The sequence below is a fragment of the Mustela lutreola genome, chromosome 5 (assembly GCF_030435805.1).
Source record: "Mustela lutreola isolate mMusLut2 chromosome 5, mMusLut2.pri, whole genome shotgun sequence".
NCBI classification, from domain to species: Eukaryota; Metazoa; Chordata; class Mammalia; order Carnivora; family Mustelidae; genus Mustela; species Mustela lutreola.
In genome coordinates this window covers 90,414,821-90,423,468 of record NC_081294.1, presented here as the reverse complement: position 1 = coordinate 90,423,468, position 8,648 = coordinate 90,414,821, and the positions used below count along the sequence as shown (strand labels likewise).

Below are 8,648 nucleotides of genomic sequence, written 5' to 3'. Positions count from 1 at the left end.
GAGAGTACTTTTGCTGCAATATGTTTTGTCCTTGTCAAATCAAACGAAGAGTTACTTTAAGGGAATAGCTTTTAATTTCTTGTTCCTGGTTACAAGAGGGAAGGGAGGGTCTGTTGCTATTGGATGGTGGTGGTGGTGGTGTGATATGTGATTGTTTTTCCTATCTAGTGGCCTCCTTCCCCACTTTGTTACCACTTTGGTAACTGCCAATTTCTTCCTTCTGGGCTACTCCTGACTACTGTGGACGAATGATGCAGATTTTTCTTGGTCTTCTCTCCCCGGGGGACACATACATCTCCAAACTCCATATAACCAGAATCTTTTAGAATCTTTTAGAATCTTTTGTTATCTGAGTTTCATAATCACACTGCCATTTTGTACAGGAGTCTTTGTCATCATTCCTTAATAGTCTCTAATACTTTAGGATTGTGAGATCTGTACTAAAATTAATTCTATCTTTGTTTAATTCATTATTGTGTGCTTGTATAATTTTTTCCTTTTCTTTTTTCAGCTTTACTGAGGTATAATCGACACATAGGAATTGTACCTATTTAAGGTGTACAATTTGATGTTTGTATATCATGAATAGATCACCACAATCAAGCTAATTAACATATTCATTATCTCACATAATTACCATTTGCTTTCTTTTTCTGTGGTGAGAATAATTAGGATCTATGCTCTTAGTAAATATCAAGTATACAATACGGTACTGTTAACTATAGTCACCACACTGTACATTAAATCTCTGGAACTTATTCGTCTGCATAATTAAAACTTTATATCCTTTGACCAATATCTCCCCATTCCCCAGGACCCTTAGCCCCAGACCCTGGCTACTACCATTCTACTTTCTGCATCTGCGAGTTTCAGATTCTACATACAAGTGAGATCATGCAGTATTCGTCTTTCAGTGTCTGGCTTATTTCACTTTATATAATATCCTCCAGGTTTATTCACGTTGTCACTAATGACAGGAGGGCCTGTTTTAAAGTTCAATAATATTCCGTTGTATATATAGACAGCACATTTTCTTTATCCATTCATCCATCCATGGACACTTAAGTTGTTTCCATATCTTCACTGTCGTGAATAGTGCTGCAGTGAACATGGGTGTGCATATATCTTTTGAGATAATGATTTCATTTCCTTCAAATATATACTCAGAAGTGGGATTGCTGGATCATATGGTAGTTCTTTTTTAAATTTTTTGAGGAATCTCCGTACTGTTTTCCACAATGGTGGCACCAGTTTATATTCCCATCAACGTTGGGAATTTTGCCAGCACTTTGTTATGTTTGAAAATAGCCATTTTAACAATTGCACAATGATATTGTGAGCCAGGATGTAAGGAAGTTATGCAAATCAGGGCTAAAAGCTCTGAGCAGTAGGGAGGAGGAGAAGGGCAAAAGCCAGGAAGGAATGTGTTTTGTTTTGTAGAATCAATGGTTCCAGCCAAGGGGAGGCCCAGCTAGGTGTTAACACCTGAGAGTCCCTTGCTATGTATTTTGCCTTATAATCCCTTATATGAACCAGTTTGAGCCAAGATTGGAGCTGAGGACCTACACAGAAACCCCCGTGAGTTCTTTTTTCCTTTTTTTAAACGATTATTTACTTATTTATTTATTAGAGAGAGAGATTGTGCACGAATTGGGGGGTGGGGCAGAGGGAGAGGGAGAAGACTCCCTGCTGAGCGGGGAGCCAATGCTGGGCTTGATCCCAGGACCCTGAGATCATGACCTGAGTTAAAATCAAGAGTTCAACACTTAACCGCTGAACTCCCCAGATGCCCCTGATTCCCTTTATTAAACATCATACAGTAATGTTTTACCAAATGTGGTATTATTCCCTTTTACAGGGTGAAATAAGTGATAAACAATATCTATTTCTGTCCCACCAAAAAAAGGGAAAGTTAGTGTGTTATCAAATAAATAAGAAGCACTTAAGTGCTTCTACTTGCTTTGCTTTGAACTTTTAATAAAAAGTCAAGTCATGCCAAACTATGGAAAGAACCAAGATGCCCTTCAACGGAGGAATGGACAAGGAAGATGTGGTCCATATACACTATGGAGTATTATGCCTCCATCAGAAGGGATGAATACCCAACTTTTGTAGCAACATGGACGGGACTGGAAGAGATTATGCTGAGTGAAATAAGTCAAGCAGAGAGAGTCAATTATCATATGGTTTCACTTATTTGTGGAGCATAACAAATATTATGGAGGACAAGGGGTGTTAGAAAGGAGAAGGGAGTTGGGGTAAATTGGAAGGGGAGGTGAGAGACTATGGACTCTGAAAAACAATCTGAGGGGTCTGAAGTAGCGGGGGTGTGGGAGGTTGGGGTACCAGGTGATGGGTATTATAGAGGGCACGGATTGCATGGAGCACTGGGTATGGTGAAAAAATAATGAATACTGTTTTTCTGAAAATAAATTTAAAAATTTTTTTAAAAAAAGAAAAAAAAAGTCATGTTTCTAATATACTGAGATTGTAAAACTGAAGAATAAAGCTGCTACTCTAAAAAATTTCAGTAGAATCAGAGTGAAGAGAGTTCGTTTTTAGAGGGCACCTGGGTGGCTCATTTGGTAAGCATCTGCCCTTACTCTGGGCCCTGATCCCAGGTGGTACATTCCTCTCCAGGGGCGGGGAAAAAAATTGATACATGCAATGACATAGATGAACTGTGAGGACATTATGGCAAGTAAAATAATCCAGTCACAAAATGGCAAATACTATGTGATTCCATGAATATAGTGTACTTAGAATAGTCAAATTCAGAGACAGAAAGCAGAAGGGTGGTTGCCAGGGGCTTTGGGAAGGGAGAAATGGGGAGTTATTATTGACTGGGTGCAGAGTTTCAGTTTGGCAAGATGAACAGAGTTCTGCCGATTGGTTGCACAACATCGTGAATGTACTTAACATGACTAAACTGTATGCTCAAAATGGTGAAGATAATAACTTTTACGTTGCCTCCTTCCCCTTTGTATTTACTATGCCTGTCAGATCTGGTGTCCGAGTTATGCTAGTGTTTTTAAAGGAGCTGGAAAGCTTTTAAAAATCTTTTACAACATTTTGGGGCGCCTGGGTGGCTCAGTGGGTTAAGCCGCTGCCTTCGGCTCAGGTCATGATCTCAGGGTCCTGGGATCGAGTCCCGCATCGGGCTCTCTGCTCAGCAGGGAGCCTGCTTCCTTCTCTCTCTCTCTCTCTCTCTCTGCCTGCCTCCCAGTGTACTTGTAATTTCTCTCTGTCAAATAAATAAATAAAATCTTAAAAAAAAAAAATCTTTTACAATATTTTGAAATAGCTTATGAATTGTCCGGCTCCCTTCCTCCCAGCCATCACTGCTAAAAGTCATCTCTCATACATTCCTGGCCTCTACCTTCCCGTAGACCCCATTCCTTCCTGCTCTCCTTTCACCATGACCCCTGCCTGCTCCTTGTTTCACAGCTGGGACAGACCAGGTGTGGGGTGAGGCCACATCTTATGCTGGCCCTAGAGCAGGTCCTGATGGAGTCAGGGTTGGATGAAGATGCTCAGCACCCCTGTTAACCTCTCCTCGATCCTTCCCTTCTCTTCACAAAAGAGCTATTTCTGGCCCCTATCCCGCCTCCTTCCCTTCCTCCAGAGACCTCCACCCTACTTTTGAAGTGTTTGTTTTTGCCTTTAGATGTACCTTTTCTATTAGCAATAATCGCGCCTCGGATAAACCTCATTGGCTACGATACTGCCACTGCGCAAAGCTTAGATGTACCTTTTCTGTTCCTAAACTCTCACCATGATCAATTCTAATCTTACCTTTGTGTTTCCCTACCAGATAGAAGAGAAAAACTGGGAGCAGAGAGGATGGTGGCTGGGTGGGAGAGCTTAGGAAGGAGCCCATTAACGAGATTCCCCACTGTCTGTAGAAATCTCTAGAGAGCCCAGAATGGGTGTGTGCTCACTGCAGTGGAAGGAAGTGACAGGAAGTGACAGTGCTGTGTCACAGCCACTGCCCTATTACTTGGCAGCTCTCCATGCGCTTCTGCAGAGAGCCTTCCATTTGGATGCTACCGTGCATTCTTGGCCCAATCCATCTTTTCTGGATTAGCCATTATTCCCTGGAAAATGCAGATCTAATTATGACTCACTCTCCTGCTTAAGCCCTTTAATGGCTTCACATTACTTGAAGGATAAAAGAGGAAAACCTCTGACTTGCCCTCAGGGCCCTACGGAGTTAGCACCTGCCCAGCCTTCCTGCTGCACAGATAGTCTCTTACCCTAGCTCTTGGCTGCATAAAGACCTACCCCTTCTTCTGGTTTCTCAAGTTCCTTTTTTTTTTTTTTTTTTTTTTTTTTTTAAGATTTTAGTGTTTATTTGACAGAGAGAAATCACAAGTAGATGGAGAGGCAGGCAGAGAGAGAGGGGGAATCAGGCTCCCTGCTGAGCAGAGAGCCCGATGCGGGACTCGATCCCAGGACCCTGAGATCATGACCTGAGTCGAAGGCAGCGGCTTAACCCACTGAGCCACCCAGGCGCCCCTCAAGTTCCTCTCTTAAGCTCTATCTGGAACCCACTCCACTGACTACCTCCCTGACATTCTGCTATGGCCACCACTGCCCCCAGCACATACACAAACCCCTTGAACTGAGTGCCTCCTATTTTTCAGTTCATATGTTTAAGAAAGCCTTCCCAACTACTCCAAGTATATCAGATTCCCTGTTGTATGCTTAGAACTCTAGAATAGGGGGCCATTTTTAGCACACTTACAGTATTTTTAAATATTTGTATGATTGTCTGGTTTGTATGTGCTCTCCACCCTGGACTGTAAGCTCCATGAAAGCCATAAGTGCCTTTGTTTCGCTTCAGATTTTATCCTGGGTGCTCAGCTTAACCCTGCACAGAGTATATAAAGTCAGCTTGAAATATCTTGGCAGTAAAAATAAAGCCTACCTTACGACTAAAGGGGACATATTGAGAGACCACAAGAGCTGGTTTCAAAGAGACAAATAACAACAATGAATCATAATTTGTTAAACAAGCAAAGATTCATGAGTCCATAATGATACTCAAAAAAACAGCAGATGGGGGGAAAAAATCCAGAAGTGGGGTAGAGGGGACAAAGGCTCTTATTTATAGTGGAACATCAGCTAAAACATGTAGAAGAAATGGTGGCATTAGAAAATTGCTGTTTGCAACTACCATTGTAATAACTGATTACCAATGGAATGTTAAAAACCATTGGGTATAAGTTTGTAGGGGAACAGAATATTCATATGGCCTCATCAATTGAGCTACAGATTATTTATTTTTTAAGTATGAAAGGAAAAGATACTTTTTAATCACTTAACCAAGTGATTAAACTGCATCAGAGATAATGGGACAAACCGACAAGATCTTCCTGATGGGAGACAGTTGGAAACATACAATATCATCAACATGGTATTCTTGCTAAATAAGATGAATCTAATCATAAGGAAGCATCATTATGTTTGGTGTAACACAGGCAACACACCCTGGCCTTTTCATGTTTGTCAGTGTCTTGTAAAAAGGAGGAAAGTTATTCTAGATCATGGAGAGTAAAGAGACAAGACAAGTAAATGCAGAGTGGGATCCTTAAAATAGGTATAAAAGAAATTTTGAGATAACTGGAGAAATTTAAATATGGATTATAGATTAGGTAATACTAACATATCAGTGTTAAACTTCTTTTTTTTTTTTTTTTAGATTTTATTTATTTATTTGTGAGAGAGCATAAGAGTGGAGGGAGAGGAAGAGGGAGAAGCAGGCTCCCTGCTGAGTGGGGAGCCCAGTTTGGGGCTCCATCCCTGGACTCCAGGATCATGACCTGAGCCGAAAGCAGACGCTTAACCAACTGAGCCACCCAGGTGCCCATCAATGTTAAACTTCTTGAGGGTAGGGGAGCCTGGGTGGCTCATTGGGTTTAAGCCTCTGCTTTCTGCTCAGGTCATGATCCTGGGTCCTCAGATCAAGCCCCGCATCAGGCTTCCTGCTCAGCGGGGAGCCTGCTTCTCCCCCTCTCTCTTTGCCTGCCTCTCTGCCTACTTGTGATCTCTATCTGTCAAATAAATTAAAAAAAAAAAAAACTTCTTGAGGGTAAATGGTATTATGGTGAAGTAGACTAATGCCCTTGTTTTTAGGAGATACCAAGGAACTATGGGGGTTCAGCAGGGGAGGCTGGGGGGTGGCAAATGAAGCACTGAGTTAACATCTATGTAGGTGTCATTGGACTCCTCTTTGAACTTTTCTATAGGTTTGAAATGTTTCCAAATAAAAGTTGGGGAGGTAAGTGTTAGGATAAGATGGCTTTAAGCCTGGTCACTAAGAGGGCTTGCTGGAACTTCCTTATCCCTAGATTAGATAGGCTTACCTTGTCCTAGTCACCCCTGGCCAACCACAGGCTTCTCCCAACTCCTGTTCCCTGTGCCCCCTGCTGCAGGGCCCATTATTATAAAAGTGATGATTCTGGGTAACGGAACAGATTTGGTCAACTTTGTGGGCAGGCAAATCCCAGAGAAAACCCAGCAGGACCTGAGCCATGCTTGCTGTTTGACCTCCGAAACTCACTGTTCAGAGAAGTTCCAAGGCTAGAAATATGCCTATAGGGCAATGATCCTCAAACTAGACTGCACATTAGAATCTCTGGAGAATCTGATACTGAGGCTGTTCATTCCCAGAGTAGTTAAAGCACCATGTATGGAAGAGGACTCCAGGCATCAACAGTCTCTTTGTTTTTTAAGATTTTACTTATTTATTAGAGAGAGAGAGAGCGAGCACAAGTGGGAGGAGCAGAGGGACAACTAGACTCCCCCCTGAGCAGGGACCCTATATGGGGCTCAATTCCAGGACCCTGAGATCATGATCTGAGCTGAGCCAACTGAACCATCCAGAGGCTCCAGGCATTCGTAGTTTCTGAAGCTCCCCAGGTGATTCCAGTGTACAGACAGGGTTGAGAACCACTACCCTAAAGAAGTTTGTCTGTGTGGGAATAGGATTAAGTGAGGACTGGAGTATTCACTCCCAGCATTGGTCAGAGAAGAAAAGCAACATCTGGGGAGCCCAGGTTATGATAAGATGCAGGCTTAGAAGGGAAAAATGTTTCTTATTAGCTTTAGCATCTATTTTGGAGGCCTCATAGGAATTTCTGCACTAGTCTAGACGTAAAAACTGTTTTAGTTATTCTTTCTAATCTGGATGTTTTTTATTTCTATTTCTTGCCTTGTTACACTAGTTAGAATCTCCAGCACAATGTTGCATAAAAATGATGAGAGCAGACATCCATGTCTTGTTGCTGATCTTACAGAGGAAGTGTTCACTCTTTCACCATTAATTATGATTTTAGCTATAGGATGTTCATAGATTCTTATTGAGTTGAGAAACCTCCCTTCTATTCTCTGGTTTGTTGAGGGAGGTATGTGTGTGTGTGTGTGTGTGTGTGTGTGTGTGTGTGTGTGTTTAAGTCAGGAATGGATGTTGGACATAGTCAAATGCTTTTTTATTTTACCTTATTAAAAAAAAATCCAACTTTTAAAAATGGAAATTTCCGGGGCACCTGGGTGGCTCAGTGGGTTAAAGCCTCTGCCTTCAGCTCAGGTCATGATCCCAGGGTCCTGGGATCGAGCCCCGAATCAGGCTCTCTGCTCAGCGGGGAGCCCACTTCCCCTTCTCTCTCTGCCTGCCTCTCTGCCTACTTGTGATTTCTTTCTCTGTCACATAAATAAATAAAATCTTTAAAAAAATAAAAATAGAAATGGAAATTTCCAACATAACAAAAGTAGACAGAATAGTAATAAGGAATCCTTATGTATCCATCATCCAGCTAGGTAGAAATGCAAATTCTCAGGCCCCCCCAAAGTCCTACAGAATAGAAACTCTGGGAGGAGGGTCCAGTCATCTGGATTAACAGGTCCTCCAGATGGGGGTGATGTATGCTACGGTTCTACAAGCACTGCCCAGAAGAGTTTAAGGAGCTTTTGAAAAGATAACTACAATATAGTGATCACACCTAAAATTTTAAACTTGCAATTCCTGATTACCTTCAAGTATCTGTTCAGTGTTCCAACTCCCAATTGCTCCTACTTGCTTTTTGAATTTTTTTAGTTCTTATTAGTTTTACAGTTGGTGGAATTATAGTTCAAATAATGTCTACACATTGTGACTGCTTCATTTGTCTCTTAAATCTCTTCTGGGATCTCCGTCCAGCCTCTACTCTCCCCCTTCCTTGCAGTTGCAAACATCTCATTACTGACTCTCCCACATTCCAGATTTTGCTGGTTGCAACCCCCCCATATTGTCCCATCCTCCACATTTCCTGAAAATTGGTAGCTGGATCATAACAGTGAGGTATGGTCAGGTTTAGGTTCTATTTGGGGGGCAGGAGGCAAGGATCCTCGGTAGATGGTATTGTGGTCCTTGTCTCTTTCCAAAGCTCCCAGCCCAAATAGGCCTCAAGCCTATTTCATTGTACCTCCTCTGCTCCCATCTCCTTGGGTTCTTTACATGTTTTTGGCCCAGTTTGGAGGCCCGACTTGAATGCTGCTTATCGCCTTTATTGAACATTCCTTTGGGATACTACTTCTGGTAACTTCTTCAGCTTTGAACACAGAACACAAAGGAGGCATTCTCTCCTGTTTTGCTGCCCAGACCCCTC

At 42.2% G+C, this 8,648-nt stretch overlaps 1 pseudogene; it reads right to left on the bottom strand.

The window, feature by feature from the left end:
• Nucleotides 1-3,673: 3,673 nt before the first annotated feature.
• LOC131832774 (U4 spliceosomal RNA) lies at nt 3,674-3,742 on the bottom strand (annotated as a pseudogene).
• Between the last annotated feature and the right edge of the window lie 4,906 nt (nt 3,743-8,648).